The sequence below is a fragment of the Hippopotamus amphibius genome, chromosome 7, assembly GCF_030028045.1.
Source record: "Hippopotamus amphibius kiboko isolate mHipAmp2 chromosome 7, mHipAmp2.hap2, whole genome shotgun sequence".
In the NCBI taxonomy this organism is placed as follows: Eukaryota; Metazoa; Chordata; class Mammalia; order Artiodactyla; family Hippopotamidae; genus Hippopotamus; species Hippopotamus amphibius.
In genome coordinates, this window is record NC_080192.1 from 91,771,190 (window position 1) to 91,791,538 (window position 20,349).

Sequence of the window (20,349 nt, forward strand, 5' to 3'; positions counted from 1 at the left end):
GAAGGGCCATATTCTATACCACCTCTTCTCAGATTTTAATCAGCCTATGAATCACCTAGGGGGATATTCTTCAATGCATATTTTGATTCAGTAGGTCTCTGCAGGACCTGAGAATCTGCATTTCTAATAAGCTCCCTGGTGACACTGATGCTGCTGGTCTCCAGAGCACATCCGGAGTAACAAGAGTGTGGAGGACCTGATCCTGTCTGGGACTGAGGCATATGCCTCCGGTTCAGCTGCAATGATGGGTGGAAGGTAGTCATAGGGATCAATAAGGTGCCATCGAGAGAGCTGCTTCTCTCTTGTTTATCAACAGTCTCAGCAATGCTGACTTAAACATTGTTCACCAGAGACTTCATCCATCTTACCATCTATCAGCCATTCATCCATCCATCCATCCATCCATTCATCCATCCATCCATCCATCCATCCATCCATGCATCTATATACTTATCTAGACTTATCAATCTAAAAATATTTCCTGAGCTAGACTCTATGATTGTGGCTAATCTGTGATCTTCTGTTATTCATTGATGGTGTGTGTGCCTATCTTTAAAATATGATATTATTATTACTAAGTCCCGAAACTAGAGTAACACAGAACAGGCCCATTTCTTCACAGTTTGATACCTTTTCCCAACATTTACTTCTATTTTGTACAAATGTAAAATGTGTCAATAATATTTATAAATCCTTCTTGGGACATGTCTTATACCCAATATCCCCAATGCATTAGGTGCTCAGTTTAGGTGTTTTTATTCAAGATAGTGAAGGGTGGGTCAGAGTCCCTGTTCACAGACAAAATTGCAGATACCATTCCAGATGTTGTTTGGAATCTTTATTTCCTTTCTGTCTTTGAAGGTTTAGGTGAAGGTTGAAAAGATAGTGTAGGTCAGCACGGTTTTCAGCCATCCTAATCCCTGTTACAATTATAGATCTTTTCCAAGTGTCCTTGGGTCCCCAGATTCACTCACTTCCATTTTCCTTCTGTTGAGAAACCCTGAGGGAAAAAGTTTCATATCTGAATTTAAGCCTCATCCCTAAGCCAGAGCTTCTCAATGAACCTTCTCAGGAGTCCCTGCCACGGGACCTGGGTTAGTGAGAGTAAAGTAGAAGAGAAGGAGAGTCACACCTTATGTTAACTAGTTGTAAGTCATCTCAGAATTCCAAGACACCTGCAGCACTGAAAGACTTTAAAGCTTTTCTTACCCTGAGATCCATAGACACTTTACTTGAAATGTAAACATTCGAGCTTTTGGAAGACTAAAAGGGAAATGTGTGTGTTAGGGCGTGATCTAGGAAGAGCAGTGTTTTTCAACCTTGAATCGCTTGGGGAGCATTTAAGAAGCACTGGAGGTGAGCCCAAGCAGGGTGCATCTGAAACTCCCTGGATATTTCTGAGGCATAGTCAAAGATGAGAACTCCTGGTTTAAGAGATAAGTGGGAGTTGGCCATCTAAAGTGAACAGATGGGAAGAGTCTGTGATTGGGGCTACTTTCCCCAGAGATTTATATTTTGAAGTTTCTCTTGAGTAGACAAAGTAGCAAGGAGAGCTGGTGCACATGATTACTGAGGTTGCTGGCTTACCTTGTGCACACAAATTGAATAATTATTGCAATAAAGATAGACTTGAAAAATATACCCACCAAAGGCCTGGGTCAACCACAATCTTAGAATGTTCTAGTCTCAAACAGTCTGTTGCCCTGATGATACCTCTTGGGAGAGGTGTTAAGGAGAAAACTATGGGGGGGAAATTGAAGATGCTGTCACTAAGCTGAGGAAGTCATGTACAGAGACTGAACCCAAGCAGCCTTAGGATTCCTTGTGATGAATGCTCTCGAGGGAGGAACCCACCACAGCTGTGCCGGAAGGTGACCTCCTAGAGATTCTCATCTCCCGCAGTGAGTGTTGGCCCAAGGATTGGGTGAGTGACTGTGCCTGATTCTCCACTTGAGAATTCCAGGATAAATATGAAAAAGGATATGTCATGGTTTAATAGTGCTTTCTAGGTTTATAGAGAGAAAGCACCAGTTTTCATACTCTTTTTTTCTTCCTAGCATCATTAGGATGTAATTGACACATAATATTGTAAGTTTAAGTTGTACAATGTGATGATTTGGTACCTTGTGGAAGGTTTACCACAAGAAGGTTAGTTAATGCATCTTTCACATTTTCTTTATCTGTTCATCCATTGATGGACACTTAGGTTTTTTCCATGTCTGGGCTATTCTGAATAATGCTACAATAACACGGGAGTGCAGTTATCTCTTCAAGAGAGTCATTTCATTTCCTTTGGGTATATAGCTAAAAGTGGGATTGCTGGATCAAATGGTAGGTCTGTTTTTAATATTTTGAGGAACATTTCCTTAGTGGCTGCACCAATTTACATTCCCACCAACAGTACACCAGGGTTCCCTTTTCTTTACATCCTCACCAGCGTTTACTATCTTTTGTCTTTTTGATAATAGCCATTCTAATAGATGTGAGGTGATATTGTGGTTTTGATTTGTGTTTTCCTGATGATTAGTGATATTGAGCAGCTTTTTATATACTTGTTGGCTATTTGTATGTCTTCTTCACATAAATGTCTATTCAAGCTTTCTGCCCATTTTTAAATCAGATTTTTTTTTTGCCATTGCATTGTGTGAGTTACTGATATGCTATGGATATTAACCTCTTATGAGACAGATGTTTGCAAATATTTTCTCCCATTCTGTAGGTTGCTTTTCCATTTTGTTGAATTTTTCTTTTTTTTTTTGCAGAAGCTTTCCAGTTGATGTAATCCTGCTTATTGATTTTTACTTTTGTTTTTGTGCTTTTGGTGTCATAACCAAAAAAATCATTGCCAAGACCAATGTCAAAGTGTTTTTTTTTCCCTATTTTTTTTCCTAGTGTTTTTAAGGTTTCTGGTCTTATAAGTCTTTAATCCACTTTGAGTTAATTTTTGTGAGTGATGTAAGGTAAAGGTCCAATTTCATTCTTTTGCATGAAATACATTGTGTTGAGAAAATTAGAAAAGTTTTCCTAACATAATGTATTGAAGAAACTATCATTTCCTCATTGAGTGTAATTGGCTGTCTTGTCAAATTGACTGTATATTTAAGGGTTTATTTCTGGGCTCTCAGTTCTGTTCTATTGATGTACGTATCTGTTTTTTATGACACTACTATCTGCTTTTTTTTAAATTATAGCTTTGTAATATAATTTGAAATCAGGAAGTGTGATGACTCAGCTTTGTTCTTTCTCAAGATTGCTTTGGCTATGTGAGGTCTTTAGTGGTTCCATATGAATTTTAGGATTGTTTTTTCCTATTTCTGTGAAAAATGCCATTGGAATTTTGATCGGGATTACATTGAATATGCAGATGGCTTTGAGTGGTATGAACATTTTAACAATATTAACTCTTCTGGTCCGTGAACATGAGACATCTTTCCATATATTTGTGTCTTCTTCAATTTCTTTTATCAATATCTTTTAATTTTCAGTGTATAGAGATTTCATTTCCTTGGTTAAATTCATTCCTATGTATTTTTTTGATACTATTGTAAATGGGATTATTTTCTTTATTTCATTTTTAGATAGTTCATATTATGTTGATGTATAGTTATTCTGTACCCAATTTGTTGAGTTTTTACCATGAAAGAATGTTGAATTTTGTCAAATGCTTTTTCTGCATCTATTGCAATGATTATACAATCTTGGTCTTTCATTCTATTACTGTGGTTTGTGTATTAATTTGCATATTTTGAATGATCCTCACATTCCAGAGAGAAATCCATCTTGATCAATGGTGTATTATCCTTTAATATGCTATTGAATTTGGTTTGCTGGGATTTTGTTGTGAAGTTTTGCAACGGTATTCACAGGGATATTGGCCTATAGTTTCGGTTGTTTGTTTGTTTGTTTCCTGTAGTATTTTCATCTGGCTTTAATATCAGGGTAAAGTTGGCCTCATAAAATGAGTTTAAAAGTGTTCTCTTCTCTTCAATTTTTTGAAGAGTTAGAGAGGAATTGGCATGAATTCTTTAAGTGTTTGGTAGAATTCACCAGTAAAGCCATCTGGTCTTGGGCTTTTCTTTGTCAAGAGGTTTTGAATTACTGGTTCAATCTACTTACTTGTTATTGGTCTTTTCAGATTTTTTTTTACTTCTTTGTGATTCAGACTTGCTAGGTTGTGTGTTTTTAGGAATACATCTACTTATTCTAGATTGTCCAACTTGATGGCATATAATTGCTCACAGTTGTCTCATGATCCTTTGTATTTCTGTTGTATCTGTTGAAATGTCTTCTTTTTTATTTATAATTTTATTTGAAGTTTTTTTTTTAATGTTTTTTTCCTGGTAAGCCTAGCTAAAGCTTTGTCAATTTTGTTTATCTTTTCAAACAACCGACTCCTAATTTTGTTGATTTTTTCTATTATTTCTCTATTTTCTATTTCATTTATTTCTGCTCCAACCTTTGTTATCTCCTTCTTTCTGCTAAATATGGGCTTTGTTTTTCAAGTTCCATTAGGTGTAAGTTAGGTTGTTTATTTGAGATCTCTCTTTAAAAAAAAAAGTAAGCATTTATTCTATAAAATTCCCTCTGCTTTTGATACATCCATAAGTTTTGGTATGTTTATTTCCATTTTCATTTGTCTCAAGATCCTTCAATTTCCCATTTACTTTATCTTTTACCCATTGGTTGTTCAGGAGTGTGTCATTTAGTTTCTATATATTTGTGAATTTTCCAGGTTTCCTCCTGTTATTCATTTCTAGTTTCATGCCATTGTGGTCAGAAAAGATACTTAATATAATTTCAGTCTTCTTAAAGTTTTTAAGATTTGTTCTGTGGCCCAACATATGATCAGTCCTGGAGAATGTTTCATATGCACTCAAGAAGAAGATGTATCCTGCTGTTGTTCAATAGAATGTCTTGTATATGTCTGTGAGGTCCATTTGATATGAAGTATAGTTTAAGTCCAGTGTTTTCTTATTGATTTTTATGTGGATGATCTGTCTATTGTTGAAAGTAGGGTATTGAAGTTCCTACTAATATTGTATTAGCTATTAATCCTTCCAGATCTGTAAGTATTTGCTTAATTTATTTAGGTAGTCCAATGTTGGGTGCATATATATATTTACAATTGTTCTATCCTTTTGATGAATTGAACTCTTTGTCATTACATAATGATTTTCTTTATCTTTTGTTACAATTTTTAACTTATAGTCTATTTTTTTCGGATATAGGTGTAGTTATCCTTGCCCTCTTTTGTTTTCCACATGCATGGAATATCTTTTTCCATTCTTCACTTTGAGGCTATGTGTGTCCTTGAGCCTGAATTGAGTCTCTTGTAGGCAGCAAGGTTTTGGGTCTTGTCTTTTATCCATTCAGCCACTCTACATCTTTTGATTGGCGAATTTAATCCGTTTCCATTTAAAGTAATTATTGATAGATAAAGACCTACTCTTGACTCTTGTTAACTGTTTTCTGGTGTTTTGTTCCTCTCTTCCCACCTTTTTTTGTGAATTGAAGATTTTCCTAGGGGTATACTTTGGTTTCCTTCTCTTTATCTTGTGTGTATCTACTCTAGGTTTTTGGTTTGTAGCTACTCTTAGGCTTGTTTGAAACATCTTATTGATATAATGGTCTATTTTAAGCCAATAACAACTACAATTGTATACAAAATTCTACAGTTTCACTCCCCCCCTCAGTTTATGTTTTTGATGTTACAATTTACATCTTTTTATATAGTGTATCCAACAAATTATTGTATTTATAGCTATTTAAAATACTTTTGTCCTTTACTCTTTATACTAGAGTTTTAAGTGGTTTACACATTACCATATTATAGTATTAAAATATTCTAAATCTGACTATATATTTACCTTTACCAATGTATTGTATGTTTTCATGTTACTAATTAGCATCTTTTCAACTTGAAAATCTTCTTTTAGCATTTTTTGTAATGCAGGTCTAGTGGGGACAAACTCCCTTAGCTTTTGTTTGTTTGGGAAAGTCTTTATCCTTCCTTAATTTGTGAAGGACAATGTTGCTGGGTAAAATATTGTTTGTTGGAAGTTTTTTCTTTAGCACTTTGAATGTATCATCCCAATCTCTCCTGGCCTGCAAGGTCTCTGCTGAGAAATCTGCTGATTGCCTTATAGGCATTCCCTTGTATGGGAGAATTATTTTTTCTCTTACTGCTTTTAAAATTCTCTCTTTATGTTTGGTTTTAGACAGTTTTATTATACTGTGTCTTGGAGAAGACAGTTTTGCATTGAAATTAGGGAGTGACCTATTATATTAACTTCTTGAACTTGGATGTCCAAATCTCTCCCCACGTTTCAGAATTTCTCAGCCATTATTTCTATAAAGAATGTCTCTGCCCCCTTTATCCTTTCTTCTCCTTCTAATTCAAATAGATTTTCTTTATACCTTTTCATTTTTTTTTCTTTTTGATCTTCTGACTGGATAATTTTGATTGATCTGTCTTTGAGCTCACTAAGTTGAAGCTCTCTATTGAATTCTTCGGTTCAGTTATTGTATTCTTCTGCTCCTAAATTTCTTTTTGGCTCTTTTCTATGTTTTCTATATCTTTGTTGAATTTCTCATTTTGTTCTTGTATTACCTTCTTGATTTTGTCAAATTCCTTATCTCTGTTCTCTTATAGCTCTCTGAGCATCTTTAGACAAATTGTTTTGAATTCTTTGTTGGGCAATACATGTATCTCCATTGCTTTGTGGTCAGGTAGTGGAAGTTTATTGTGTTTCTTTGGTGGTATCGTGTGTCTCTGATTTTCTGTGATTCCTGTAAGCCTCATGTAGGTGGCTGTGCATTTGCTGGCTTTGGTATTTCTGGAAAGACATTCATACGCAGGAGGGGCACTCTGAAGCATGCTGTGACCCCAGGTATAGTGATGTAGAGTGCCAAGTGCAGGGGAATGTGGTGACTCTGATTCCAGAGGGACATAATGTTTTTTGGCTCAGGGCCCTGGGATCCACAGCATCAACAACTGTGTGGTGCTTGGCTAGTGCTATAGGTGGTGGCAGGGGAGGGGGGGCAGTCTTCAGTGGCGTCCTTAGCGGCACCTCCAGATCCAGTGGCTAGGGTCCAAGGCAGGCAGCAGTGGTGGCCAGAACCAGCTAAGCACACAGACTCAGCCATGGGTCCTGGCTGCATATGCTTATGTAGCAGTAGGGGCTGGCTGTAGATACTCACGTAGTGGTGGGGCTAGGACTAGAAGCAAGGGCCTGGGGCATCTGCAGGCATACTTTCAGCTGCCAGGGTGTTGGTCGTTGATATGTACTCTTGTGATTGCAGGGTCTTCCCATGCATGCATACCTGGCAGTGGAGGCTAGTGAAGGAAGTCAGGTTGGGGGTATGCAGGTGCATTGCTGGAGTGGCTAACTGCAGGTGAGCCTAGTGGTGCAGGCCAGTGACAAGAGACAGGGCTGAATTCAGGCCCACAAGCAGCTCTGGATGCCCTGGCTATTGGTGTGCACATTTGGGGCTACAGGATCTTGCCACAGGTGTGCACATGACAGTAGAAGCTGGTAATGAGAATCGGGTGGGTGGTGTGCAAGTGCACAGCTGGAAGAGCAGCCCCAAGCATGCATGAGGTGGTAGGAGTCAGCTGTGGGCATCTAGGCTCATGTCTCCATTTGTGCAACCACAAAGGCCTGGGCTGGCTGCCACTGTGTGTCGTGGGCTCTGCTGGGGGTAGTGGTAGAAGAGAGCAGGGAGAGACTCAGGTGGCTGGCATCTGCAAATGGGAATACCCATGGGGTAAAATCTGCAGGGGGTCTACAGCTGCCATGCTGGCCATTGGTTTATCAATAGTAAAACCTGCTGTAGTCCCATGCAGAACAGGTCATTAGGAGTCGTGGTCACCCCCACAGTGTGACTGACACTGGTGGCCCTTGCTTTTCTTCCTTGTTGTATCTATCCCACTCAGTTTTACTGGTCTCTGGGTGGGATGAAACTGAGGTGGGTCCTTTGTGGGGTGCCCCAAAAGGCTGGGAAAGCTGGTCATTCATCCCTCCCTACCTTTCTGGTGAGAGAAATTTTGTAGCTGGAAATTCTCTCCTGGGGGTGAGCACTGCCGGCCTGGAGGATGGGCTGCTACAGGCACAATGAAGCGGTTCCTCTTGCTCTATTGGTGTGGTTATTCTTAGGTGTTTTGTTCTGCTGTGTTGCTGAATTTTCTTAAGTGGGCTCCTGAGCTCTTCCAGAGCTTTTTTTGTTCATGGATAGCTGTCTAATTGTTGATTTTTTGTTGGGGGACAGAGACTTGGGTCTCCCACTTCACCATCTTGGTGACAGCACTCCCAGTTTTCATACTTTTGATAGCACTTTTCCTCACACCCCCTAGGGAGGGAGGCAGAGAACAGAGCCGGAGGGGGCAGGAAACCTCAGCTTCTAGTCTACGATTTGCCTTTCCTTTGTGACCTTCACTAAGTCATTTTACTGTATTGTGTATTGCAGTTACTCATGTAAAATGGGGATAATAAAACCTTCTCTTGATGAAGACAGCAAGGCCAAATGTGTGCCTTCTCTTTTGAGTATAAAAGAGGCACAAGAACAGAATATTCTAAGAGCCCCTCACAGGTCAGATTAAGAATTTTCGAGAACTTAAGCACTGAAAGATCTTAGTATCCCTCTTTCTCTATGTAATTCAGAGTAAAAATAATACTAAACTCTACAATACATATAAAGAAATCTAACAGAATTCTTATCTTATTACGTTGGTATGTTTTCCTTTTTTTAAAAGTCATTTCTTCTCCAAAATTTTTTCTCATACTTTATTTTGGAGTCCTTGGCATTGCTGGTGGCTTAAGGCTGTGCCCAGGGGCTAAATAGGCTACCTGGCACTGATGGCACACATGGTCGTGTGCTGTCAGTGAGACCAGCGGGTGGTCCCCTTTCCCATTGACAGTGCTCCAGCCCTGAGCTGAACAGGGAGTGGGCCTGATTGGCACTCGAGATTATCTCCTACCAGTTTTCTAATAATAGGCAAGAAACCAACAGGCCAGGTCTTGATACCCATTCACCCCTCATTAACTCAGGGGGCAGTGAGATCTCCTGGAAAAAATAGTGGCTTGGAGACAGCAGACCTGGATTCCAACCCCAGCTCTATCCTCTCCTATTTGGGGGGCTTGCACGAGTTTCTTTTCCTTTCTTTGTTGGTTAAATCATGTGGTTATAGACTTCACGAGATTGTGAGGGTTGGATGCTGAAATACGTGAGGGCAGGCTGCCTGGTTGCCCGGTTTATCATTGTCTTTGGTGCCTGCACACTGCCTGGAACATACTGGGGACTCGATAAATATTCACTGAGTACCTCATCTCTTTATCCCCCTTCTAGTTCTTATCGAGGAGGTAGAGAGTAGCATGGAACGTTCTTGATTGCCCAATAGATGGGGGGAAGGCCTGCTTCTCCAAGGTGGCCAGTGTGTCCAAGGAAAGCGGTCTGTGGGGGTCAGGGGGTCCGTCCCTTTGCAAATTTTGTTTTGAGGTCAGGGATTTGAACTATGGCACTGAACTGAACTTGGGCTACAAAGCATTTTATACTTATGACAGTAGATGTTCAAATAACTGTTTATAAATTCATTTACTGGAGACTGACGCACAGTAATATTGAGTAGGGGTTTTCCAACAAGGCACCAGGGTGGTAGCCATGATGACAGTATTTTCTTGGGTGGTAAGAGATACATAGACTATTGGCATTTGTTGTGTTTTGTTTTTTATCCAGGTGTGGGGTGAAGGCAATGATCTTTCAACAGGCTTCTGGTACAAGACAGTGAGAGCTGATGCTGGGGTCCTGTCTGCTCTGTTCTGACTCCTCATCCTCATTCAGAGATGGGGAGAGTACAGAGCAGGGGTGGAAAGGAGGTTATTGGGCTGGAGGGATGTGGAGTGGACTTTTCTTGAACGCTGCTGCTGTGCTGGCACGTTTGGTTTCGTGGGCTGGAGTTCCTGGTGTGGTCTGTACTCATATGGGAGCGAGAAGGAGAAACTCTACCATCTCAAGGAGGACCGTGGCCCTGGCCCTCCACTCCGAGCCGTTAGGAAAGGTCTTCAGCATGAGACACATCCTGGAGAAGTGCTGGGTTTCAGGATTGCTGGAGAGCTCTAGGTTTTCGTGGCACATCTTGTGGTCAAGTGTTTAACTGGGGGCTCTGCAGAGGAAAAGAAAAGGAAGATTTGGGGCTGGTGTTTAAAATTTTGACATTTATTTTGCAGCTGGGATGACAGGGCCACACTCTCTGTTCCCATCAGCCTCCCTCATCACTCAGGGCACTGCATCCCAGCTTCCCTCAGAAGGGCTGACGGCATCTGGCCTGGTTGTGGCCGTTCGCTTGGCAGGGCTTTTGCTCTATCCATGTACTTCATCGGTGACCTGGGGGTGAGTGACTGGCTTCTCAAAGCATGTGGTACTGAAGGAAGGTGAACAAGGGAATACAGAATCAAAAACCAGTTCCTTAAAATTAAAGATGACATGGGGTGGGGGGGGGAGGGGAGAGGCAGGGAGAGAGGAGAGCCCCTCAAAAAATGAAAAAAGAGACGGGATGTTTGTGGTTATAATGTTGTGGAGATACTAGTTATCACTCCAGTTGTGCGGAGAATTGAAATTTGTGCTCCACACATGGAAATGGATAAGCTTTTCACTGAGCATTGGGCGCTTATAGAGGATAATACATTTTCTAGGTTATCGTTTGTCTAACGAATTTTGCTGCTCCCAGAGGGGCCAACTTTTCTGCTGGACTAAAATCACTGACGTGTGCTGTGACAATGTTTTTCTTGCCAGAGTGGGTAAAATGCCCTGAAAGTGACCGGCTTCAGCATTTCAAGGTGAATTTGGAACTTCAGAGTTCATCCCATGACTGACCTTCATTTCCCGATTTTCTGAAACGATTTTAGTGCTTCAGTGCCATCTACCTCAGATATGTGTGATTTTGTGTGTGTGTGAGTGGTTGGTCCTTAAACAGAACGAGAAGTGGAACCTTTTAATCGCTTGTTGATAAACCAGCCCATTTATCCTTCCCCACCTTCGCTCCCTCAAGAACTCACAAGGGGGACCTTTGAAGATGGCCCCATCTTGTTTCTCAGTTCTCCGGAGTGACCCCCCCCATTCTCTGTGGCTTCCTTTTGTCAGCATGCACAGCAGTAACCCCCCTGCTTCTTCTACTTCGGAAAATGTTACAACATCCATGTCTGTTCTTCTGAACACTCTCATTCCAAACACAGAATAATTATTAGCTTGCGGAGGAGGCTCTGCTCTTTTTTCCATTTTTGTTTAAGATGTTAGGATCCCCGCCTACATAATGAAGTCAGGAAAGACACAGAGATGCTAAGATGTTTCTATTTTCTTCTTTCCTGGGTGGGTTTTCCTGAAACATGTCAGGATCCATTGGTGGCTACCACCCTGTAGCATTTAATTATTCTTGACATTGAATCCATCATGGCATGAAAAGAGAAAATACAGTCTGTTTGTTCCTCCTCTTGGAAGAGAAACAATGTAATAATTAAGACAGTAAGTAAAGTTCTAAGAATAAGGAGAAACCACATAAAGCCCAGCATCATGCTACTCTTAGAACATCAACAAGAAACACGTTCTGAGGCTGTCTCCCCCTACCTCATTTTTTTTTAAAATCCAGATCGTCATGATGCATCCTCCTGTATAAATGAATAATAGTTTAATTTAAATAAGCCAATATTGTTTGGAGGTCATTTATTACCTCACAGCCCTCATTTGTAGACAAGTCACGTGGAACCACAAAACTTTCTTTTTGTGCCCTGGAGCTGGAAATCTCATTGAGTTTGGGAGGCCTTACTTCTGCATATTTGAATTTGGAGGCCAAATTCAACATTGTTCTAAATAAGGGAGTAGGTGGGGGGTATGATAAGCTGGGTGGGGGTGGGGAATCTGAGAGCTGCCTTGAGAGAGCTTCTTACAGTCCTTTTAGGGCACAGGGAGCTGGATTTGGGTTTGAATAGAAATTTGTTGATAGTGGCGTGCACATTCGTGTGTGTGTGTGTGTGTGTGTGTTTGAGACAGAGAAAGAGGGAGGGAAACTGATCTAAAAGCATAACTTTTCAATAAGAACAATCTTAGAGGAGAGGAAAGGGGCTTTTTTCAAGGCTAACTATAGAAATTGGATTCATACTGTTAGGATTAACGATGGAAGGCAAAAGAAAACTCAAGCAATGCTCCTCAGCCAGCACGTTCAAATGATAAATTGCATTAAGGCACTGAAAGAAACAACAGCTGCAGTTAATGAAGAGCCAAATTTATCTAAATTTCTCCAGTTGATCAGTCAAAATCATCAGTATGGCTCTCACTCCATAATCACTTTTTTTTTTTTTTGGAGTTGGAAAGAGGGAAGACAAAGCGGGGAGATTGGTTTTTGTTTTTAAAATTCTACCTTCTGAAGAGGAATTTGCTCTAGAGCTCACGTCTAAGCAGTTTTAGAGACTCTTTTCTTGGTATCAATATTATTAATACTCTAGGTTCGTTGTTTTAATTTTAAGCCTCCTGAGGAAAATGTGGTTGGCTCCTGTATCAAATGCAGCTCAGAGACATGGGCTGGAGACAGAAAATCCAGGAGGAGAATGCTGATGGTAAATTATACAAATCTGAAATGCTTTCTAAAACATGGTCTGTCCACTGAAATGTTTCCTTATTGCAACACCTGTGAAATAGAACTGGTATCGTCTGTGGATATTTTAAGGAGAAAAAGACTAAAGTTTCTGGGGGAGTCAGTTGACTGGCCCAAAGTCGGCTAATAAGCTTCTCTAAGAGATGAGGACAAAAAGAGATGTCTACACTCCCTGCCAAAGTCTTTACTAAAAGCCAACAAATTCCCCCAGCCTCCCATCCCTACATGATGAAAGCAGGAAAATCCTGTCACAGAAAGCGCTTGGAGAAGCTGCCATCAAAGGCTGCTTGGGGCCAGCTTCCCCTCAGCCCGGCGCACTGAGCAGAGCCTGCATGTGGTGTGGAATTCCATTAGAGCTGACTCACCATATGTTTGTTTGCTGGTGTTCAATGGAACCTGAGGGAGGGCGTAATGGATCTCCGTTCCTAAAGTGTGTGGAAGGCTTCCAGAGGTTTAATAGTCTACCTCGAGGTGATGAATAGAGGGGCTCTCGTATCCTTGCATAATCAGGGCGCCTCGGAGCTCTCAATGCGCCCACAGTCTCCTCCAACACCCTTCTGGAAGAGTCTGTACATCTGGTACTCCTGGAGTCATTTCAAAAAACAGAGAAGGGGGAGGGGTGGTGCCTTCCTGTCATCTTCCCTGAGAGAAGATCTGTGGGATGCAATTGCACTGAGAGCTGGAGATTTTGAGAAGAAGGAGGTAGGCTGGAGGGGAAGGCATTCCAGGGAAGAGTTCCCCACATTTTGGATCTGTTTGTGTGCTGAAGGCCATTGCTGTGAAGGGCGCTGTGGCCACTCTGGCTGGTGGCTCTCGGGAGCATCCTTGCGCTCATCGGAAGCCCACAGGCAAAGGTGAACTGCCGCTGGTACCACTGAAACCACACGGCTGCCAAATGCCCTTGAAATTGTATTCCTTCCAGTAATTTTCTCACTGATGTGCTTTTAATTCATATGGTGTGGTATTCATTGCAGGGGACGACAGAAATAGAACCGCAGTAGAACTCTGGTCTGTCTGCCAGAGGACTGAAACCCTTGGAAAAGAGGGGCCACGGAGACTGAGCCTGTGAGCTCAAGAAGGGCAGAAACCAGTCTGTTTCTTAAGTGATTTCCATGTCTAGATAGAGGTGGGAGTGGGGGGCGTGTAGAGTGGATATTATGAGTTTTTTTTTTTCTCAACCCGGTGTGTCTCTATCAACCACTTTTCCCTTCCCCCATCTTTTAGCTAACATTTCTCATTCCTGCCCTATTTAACTTCCTTTTTCTGACCACCAAACCCCCAAATTAAGTCCTACCATGAAAATAGAAGCCTTTGCCTTCAGTATGAATTCAGCATGGCACCAAAACATCCGAGCATTTTTGGTACCTCAAGTAATATTTGATGGGGATGGGATGGCGAATTCCTGAAGCCTTTCTTCAGCCATCTTTTCATGGACTTGCTTAAAGATCTGTGTGTGGAGTAGATCATCATCTTGTATTATTCTTCCAATTCAAGCAAACTATGAGGCATTCACTTTTTCATTTATTCAGCATGTGGCAAATACTGGGCACTGGGAGGATGGCAATGAACAAGCCTTGGTGTTTATCCTCAAGATGCCTTGTGGGACTGATGTTAAAATAAACAGAAAGTCATGGTAATAAGTGTTAGGTATATGGTAGAATTTTCCTTCTCCCACCCCTGTGCTTGGATGGAGACTCCAGGAACTGGGAGAGAATAACTAGGCTTGTTGCAATGTCAAGTTAGGAGAGAGCGTTTTGTAATTTAAGATTGGGAAGGCGCAAAAGTTATTTTAGGATTATAGAGTAAAATTATGTCCGACAGTAGCCATGGAAGGGGCTGGGCATGAATATCTTGTTCAGGCTTAATGAGCAGCTATTGGAAGGAGATTAGCCCCCATGTGAGTGGAAGATGCATCTGAAGTTGTTTTTTGGTTCTCAAGAAGACCAAAAATAATCAAAAGCCAGCTGAGCAAGAGTGGTGGACCACCTTCCCTGCTCCCTCTTCTCCCGGGACTCAAAGCTCCCTGCATCCTTCTTCTAGCAGTAGAGGGAGGGAGGGAATAGCTGAGACCATAACAAAGGGCAGACCCTGAAGCTTGCAAGGGCAGGAAAGGCTTGGGATTTGCTGATGCTGGAGGAACAGAACTAGAACTTGTGCATGAAAGCATCAGGGGCTTCTGGAGCATGGAAACTGGGAAGAGGGATGTCAGAAAATTTGAGTAATTCAGCCTAGCTAGACTCGGTTTTACTTGTAATGATTGTGGTATTCTCAGTACTGGGAGATCAAAAGAAGGTTTGTAACCTAGATTCGGGTTGGAGTGATTAGGGAAGGTGTGATAGTTTTACGTGTCAACTTGATTGGGCCATGAGGTGCCTAGATATTTGGCTAACCATTATTTCTGGGTGTGTCTGTGAGGGTATGTAAAAGTGAGATTAGCATTTGAATTGGTGGACTCAGGCAAGAAGATGGCCTTCCCCAGTGTGGGTGGGTATCATCAAATTTGTTGAGGGTCCAAATAGAACAAAAGGTGGTGGAAGAGAGAATTCATTCCTTCTTTGCCTGATTGCAGTTATGTAGTTGTTTGTTTCTGGACTGCTTTTAAGATTCATGCATGTTGTTGCATGTAGCATGAATTTTTTCCTTTTTTTTCTTTTTTCTTTTCTTTTAGCTGAGTAGTATTCCATTGTATGGATATACCATAATATACTTATCCATTCACCAGTCCATGGACATTTGCATTTTTTTTCCAATTGTTGACTATTGTAGAGTGGCTATGAACATTTGCATACAAAACATTGTGTGGAAATTGTTTATTTCTTTGGGTAGAATTGCTAGATGGTATGCATGCCAAATGTGTTCTGAAATGACTGTGTCATTTTTCATTCCCACCTGAAACATATGAGAGTTCCAGTTACTTCGCATTCTTACCAATGCTAGGTATTGTCAGTCTTTTAAATTCTAGCCATTTCAGGGAAAGTAGAGTGGCACCTATTGTGATTTTGAAACAGGAGGGAAGGGGGCAGGGCACAACTTTTAAAAAATGACATAGCCATTGAGGATATGACATAAACTGGTTAGAACCAGCAGGTCCAAGATGGCAGAAGATTCGACTTCTAGTGGGCCTTGAGCCTCATTATATGTTCATTGTAATACATTGGCATGCTAAATGATAACCCACCAGTGCCAGTGACAGTTCTGAGGCTCGCCATAAGAAGTCAAAAATTGGGTGGTGGCCCAGTTCCTGGAAATCTCTGCTTCTTCTCCAAAATAGTTGGAATAATCCTCCCAGTCATTAGCCTATGAAATTACCCAGCCTGTATTTCAGGGCTCTTGCCTTCTGAGATGGCTCACACTCTATGGAGTGTTTTTCCCTGGGCCATTCTTGCCTTTTGAGATGGACCACATTCTGTCTATGGAATGTATATCTCTCTAAATAAATCCACTTCTTACCTATCACTTTGTCTCTCACTGAATTCTTTCCACAATGAGACATCAAGAACCTGAGCTTCATAAGTCCTGAGACCAAGTGTGTGATTTCAATTAAAAGACAGTGGGTTCAAGTCCCATCTGAGTTGTGCAGTTTCAGCTTTAAGTTGCATTTCTCTAATGACTAAAGATATTGAGAATCTTTTTAGGCGCTTGTTTGCCAGCTACATATATTCTTTGGTGAAATATTTGTTTACATCTTTTACTTATTTTACAAATCAAATTGGTTGTCCTCTTATCATTGAGTTTTTTAAAAAATAAGCTCTGGATATGAGTTCTTCATCAGATACATATTTTGCAAATATTTTCTCCCATTTGTGGCTTTCCTTTTCCTTTTCTTTCTTTCTTTTTTTTTTTTTTCCTGGTTAATAAACAGCTTTACCTTTTCCTTTTCTTAATAGTCTATTTTAAAGATCAAAAGTTTTCAAACTGACTTATAATTATGTATCTGAATGCCAGTTTTATTTCTTTTCTTCTAATCTTTATGTTTTTTATTTCTTTACTGTACTGTCTAGGGCCTTCAGTAAATTATTTAATAAAGTTGGTGATGGTGGATATCTTTGTCTTATTTTTAATAACAAAGGAAATAAATTCAACATTTCATTCTTAAGTGTGGTATTTTGTATATGTGTGTTTTTAAAAATTATTATTTTAAAAATTGTTTCCCTCTCCTTATTTTATTTTTTAAATTTATTTTATTGACGTATAGTTGATTTACAAAGTTGTATTAGTTTCTGCTGTACAGCAGTGATTCATTTATATATATATAAAATATTCTTTCATATTCTTTTCCATTATGACCTCTTTCTATTTTACTGAGTTTTTGTTTTACATCATTAAAGTGTTTGAACTTTATCAAATGCTTTTTTTGCAATTATTGACATAATTAAATTATTTTTTTCTTTTAATTTCAAAGTGGTAGGTTACATTAATTCATTTTTCTAATGTTAAATCACTTATATTGGGGGATTAAACCCAATTAATTCATGGTTTATTATCTTTTATACCCATTTAAAATTTTGTTTTCCAATATTTTGTTTAGTGACATCTATAATGTCCTTTCCTTGAATGGTCTTTCCAGATTTTGATATCAAAGTTATGTTAGACTTCTGGTTTCCATTCAGGGATGTAGAAAAAGTTATAAAGCATATGAAAAGGCAACAAAAAACAACACACCTCCAAAAGATAAAGCAAACATCAGATCCAGACTCAAATATGACACAGATGTTGGAATTACCCAATAGAGGTTTAAGAGAAGTATAAATAATATTTTAAAGGCTCTAATAGAAAAGGCAGACAAGCATGCAAGATCAAATGGATAATTTCATCAGGGAGATGGAAACTATAAAAAAGTCAAATGGAAACACTAGAAATGTAAAACACAGTAACAGAGGTGAAAAATGCATTTGTCAGGCTCATCAGTAGATTTGACACAGCTGAGGAAAGAATTAGTGAACTTAAAGCTAGGTCTATAGAAAGTACCCAGATTGAAACACAGAGAAAAAGGGAAAATAAAACAGAACAGACTATTCAAGAATTCTGGGACTATATTAAACATTTTAACATGTATAGTTTGAATCCTAGGGGAGAGAGAGAGTGGGAGAGAGAGAGAGAGAGAGAAGAGGAAGGAGAAGGAGAAGAAAAAAGAGAAGGAGAGCAGAAGGAGGAAGACGAGAAAGGAGGGGGAGAATATTTGAAGACATAAAGATTATGCTAGCTTCAAAGACTGAGTTAGGGACTGTTATGGACTAAACTGTCCCGCCTCCCTTCACCTCCTGCAAATTCACATATTGATGCCTCAACCCCCAGTACTTTAGAATGTGATCGTATTTGAGAGAGGGCCTTTAAAGAAGTAATTAAGTTAAAATGAGACTGTTAGAGTAGACCTTAATCCCATCTGACTCTTGTCCTTATAAGAAGAAGAGATTAGGGCATTCAAAGAGAGACACAGGGATGCATGCAAGCACAGAGGGACAACATCTGAAAAGTCATCAAGAGGCCAAAGAGAGAGGCTGCAGGAGAAAACAACCCTGCTAGCAACTTGATTTTGGATTCCTAGCTTCTGTGAGAACTGTGAGAAAATAAATTTCTGTTGTTTAAGCCACAAAATGTGTGGTATTTTGTTATGTCAGCCTTAGGAAGCTAATACAGGGAGTATTCTGGAGGGTCTTACTTTTTCAGAAAATGTTTATTGATCCCAAATCCTTTTTTCATTCTCCCTATTTGGAGTGCCATCTTCTTGACTACTCTTGTTATGTGAGGGAAGGTCTATGAACCCTGATTTATTGCTAGCCTGTACCTCTTGACTTACAGAGCTTAGAACTATTCCATTGCTATTCTATAGGATATAGGTTGCAAGTTCAAATATTTCCATGTCCTGGTCAGTGAATATACATGACTGAAGCAGGCAGATAAGATAAAACAGTTGATATCCTCTTGGGATATCTTCCCAGTTTTGCTAGAAGCATAAATACAGAGATATAGTTCTTTACTACAAAAAGAAAGACAGCAGAGGCATGATGATGAATGGCAACTGTACTGGGCCTCATTGTTGGGGAAGCAATATGGAATGCTGGTGACTGTGGCAGACTGGACTGTTCATGCTTCCTTGACTAATGGGAGCGGTTACTATTAGCCTAGCTGATTGTTGCCACGTTGAATTATAAGCCCTGGTGTAACAGATCTATTTTTCAAGAGAAGTCTGAAATAAGAGTATATATGTGAATTTTGTCATTTAGAATATGCTGTTAACCAACTAATTTTTTAAGAAAGAACTGTAGAGGCAAGGAAACCTAGGTGGACAAATACAGCATGTCAATTGTGTGTTTGCAAATTTTGTTGTAAACCGAGTTATTCTTATGGAGAGCTTTTGTAATTGCTTCATCTAGTTAGAGTACCAACCCAAAGATCAAGGATTAACTAATTTAACATGAAATTGAGTGACAAATTATTAATCATATGGTATTTATTGTTTGAATTAAAAATGCTTTTATTGTCTCCTTCACATTTTATGTGTGCATTGTTAAAATTTATTTAAATTAGTAGACGATTTGGTTCAGAAAGTTGAATCTCAGTTTCTTTTTTCAGAAAAAAAGCCCTTACAAATTATTAAGAGTAATAGTTTTGGGGGGGATAATATGCCCAATTTGGGCATCAGTAGGTGGGATCAGCCTTATTTTCATTTAGGTAAGCAAAACTTCAGTTTTCTTTAATCAACATAGCAAGAGACGCTGTCATTTGCTAAGTGTGAAATGGCAACATGACAGGGCCTTGGGGGACAAATATCAAAGCTAACATATGGGTTACATTTGCATGTTTTCTTTCATCATTCTCCTAAAAAACTGTAACTAATTTTCAACTGCATGTTTAATCCTGGCTGTGTATGTAAGAGCAAGGCTTCAACAAGTTTGTTAAGTACTTCTTTCATTTTTGCTCCAGATTTGGAGAGCTGCTTACAGAAGTTATGAGATCATTTGAAATTTCGATCCCTTTCTGAGAATGTCTTGATTAATAATCACACAGGATCTAGTACATTGAGAATAGGAAGTAACTCAGTTCTATTTTATCAGGGGTTTGTGTGTGTGAGAGAGAGAGACAGAGAGAGAGAGAGAGAGAGAAGGAAGACTGGGCTGTAGTATTTAATCTATTTTTATATTTAAAGTCGGTTTATTGTAGACAACATATAGTTGGATCTTGTTTTTTTTTAATCCTCTCTGATAATCTCTGTCTTTTAATTGATGTATTTAGGCCATTCACATTTACAGTGATTATTGGTATAGTTGGATTAATATCTGCTATATTCATAACTTTTTTTCTTCATTACACCTTTTCTTTTCCTTGCTTCTTTTTCTGCCTTGTCTGCCTTCTCTGTTTTTAATTCAACATTTTATATGATTTCTTTTGCTTTCATCTCTTTACATAGCAAACATATTTCTTTAAAAAATTTTATGATTGCTGTAGAGTTTGCAATATCCATTTTAAACTAAGTTAAATCCACTTTCAGATAACACTATCCCACTTTATGTGTAGTACAAGTATTTAATAACAGAATGTTCCCAATTTCTGGAATGTAGCATTCAGTAATTCATTCATTCAACAAGTGAATATGCAGCACATTCTATGTGACATAGTGTGCTAGTTTCTGAGGACACATTGGTGAGTACCACTGCCACAGACTGCCCTCATGGGACTCACTATTCAGTGGGGAGACTGATGAATGAGAT